At 43.6% G+C, this 1,943-nt stretch overlaps 1 long non-coding RNA gene across 1 annotated transcript in view; it reads left to right on the top strand.

Annotated features, from left to right (window-relative positions):
* Positions 1 to 1,049, top strand: part of LOC106815946 — a 12,096-nt gene extending 11,047 nt beyond the window's left edge. The window contains exons 2-3 of the long non-coding RNA XR_001394814.1: positions 457 to 599; positions 752 to 1,049. This is a non-coding gene — a long non-coding RNA (uncharacterized LOC106815946). The remainder of the gene's footprint in view (positions 1 to 456; positions 600 to 751) is intronic.
* Positions 1,050 to 1,943: the final 894 nt, after the last annotated feature.

Genomic DNA, 1,943 nt, shown 5'->3' with positions numbered 1-1,943 from the left:
GTCTACAAATGAACGCGCACACCTACATCGTTTCATCGCTTCATCGCTTCATCGCTTCATCGTTTGTAAAAATCGGCTGGTGTGCGGCGGCCTTAAGCGTGTGTGTGTGCGTAGGTGCGTGTACGAGCGCTCGCGCGTATGTGTGTGTTTGTACGCGTGTGTTCGCGGTTTGATAGATTTGTTTAGAATGGCACCTGAATGGCACCACACGCCGCATCCACTTACGAGACGGTGCGCAGAGTTGTCGCTCTCCCGCTCGCTCCACGCGACCAAACATCCCTCCGTATTGAACAGCGCTCCAGCTGAGGACGTCGCCGCAAATCGAGCATTCGTACATGACGGCGCGCACCTCGTCGTGTCGCAACACTCTCCCGAACACGTGCAGCTGAGAAAGTCTTCCTGTGAATTTCGTTCGATGTTTTATTTGTGAGTAACCAAGATGCAACATTTTTCCAGCGGGAATCGTGGCGCCGACGGCGAAGTCGTAGCTACTGTTCACCGGCTCGCCTCCGACGTACAGCACCAGCTTGCCCACAGTCGATGTCCACGTCACACAGAGATGATGCCAGCCGCCATCTTGAATATTTTCTTTCAACGAGGTAAAGTCCATCTCGTCTATTCCTTTGCTAAGAACATATATGAATCAAGGTATTAGGGTGTTAGACTAACATGAGCCAACCAAGGAAGATTACGAAATTGTAATCTTAACTATATCCGTATTTGATATCCAAACATTTTTAGTCTTTTTTAGTTCCGAAGAACTATTCGCTCAGCCTCTTGCAACGTAGACACCGCATACATCTGATATCCTCGACACGGCAAAAAAACTTTGGTTTAGATTAAAAAGCTTCTACAAAGTAACTATTTGCAGCAAAGCTAACTTTACGATGACGACACGTTTTGGCTAATAATTTTATCAAGACTACATAACACAGAGGGAAGTATGAGTCGACTCGCTCGAAACGTGAAATTTAAATCTTTGACTGCTTTAGTTTAGCTAAGATTTGTAACTGAACATGAAAGTCTATATTAAATAATCCAAACATGAACTCGCTCCTTACTTCCGATCTATACCGTCTCTTAGGCCTAATTTGGGGATATAGCTTCGAACAGCAAGCACCGTTTCAGTTTTTGCGTTATTTGTAACGATGTTTCATTCCACTGCGTGGGTATGCTTGATGCAATACTAGGCCTATACTAGACGAAAGACTAAAACCATGTTTGAAATTGGAAGATATATCTCCGTAATCAGAAGAGGTATAGATAGGAAGTAACATTACTTTTAACGTAAATTTTTTTTATAGTTTTACACGGTTTTTATAGGTCTTTAATCTGTCTGTCTGTTTGTCTGTCTCTTTTCTTTCTCTCTGTCTGCCCGTCCGTCCGTCCGTTCGTTCGTCCGTCCGTACACACACACACACACACACACACACACACACACACACACGCGCGCGCGCGCACACACACACACACACACACACACACACACACACACACACACACACACACACACACACACACACATATATATATATATATATATATATATATTTATATATAGATAGATAGCTAGATAGATAAATAGATAGATATGGCTGTTACATCTCCAACGATAAGCTTTCCGTGTGCAGTGACATTCAGTGCATATATCAGCGTACCTTTCTTGCCACATCTTGACCTTCACACTGTGATTTCCAAGGCCTAGAACTATATGGCGGCCTATTTTTCTAGACCGATACATTAGAAACGCATCATTGCCAGTCATATACGGTTCGGTGGTAAGTATCCACACACAGATAGATATCTCATGTAAGGCTGGGAACGTTAGTTTGTGCGAGGTCGTAAATATGTCCGTAACCTCCGTAGACTCGCTGTATACCATGTCGTAAGCAGCTGAATTGTCTGAAAGAAGTAAGGCAGATAATTACGCATTTGACAGATTA

This window comes from Priapulus caudatus, unplaced genomic scaffold (assembly GCF_000485595.1).
Source record: "Priapulus caudatus unplaced genomic scaffold, Priapulus_caudatus-5.0.1 Scaffold1244, whole genome shotgun sequence".
NCBI lineage: Eukaryota > Metazoa > Priapulida > Priapulimorpha > Priapulimorphida > Priapulidae > Priapulus > Priapulus caudatus.
This window is presented reverse-complemented; position numbering and strand designations above follow the sequence as displayed.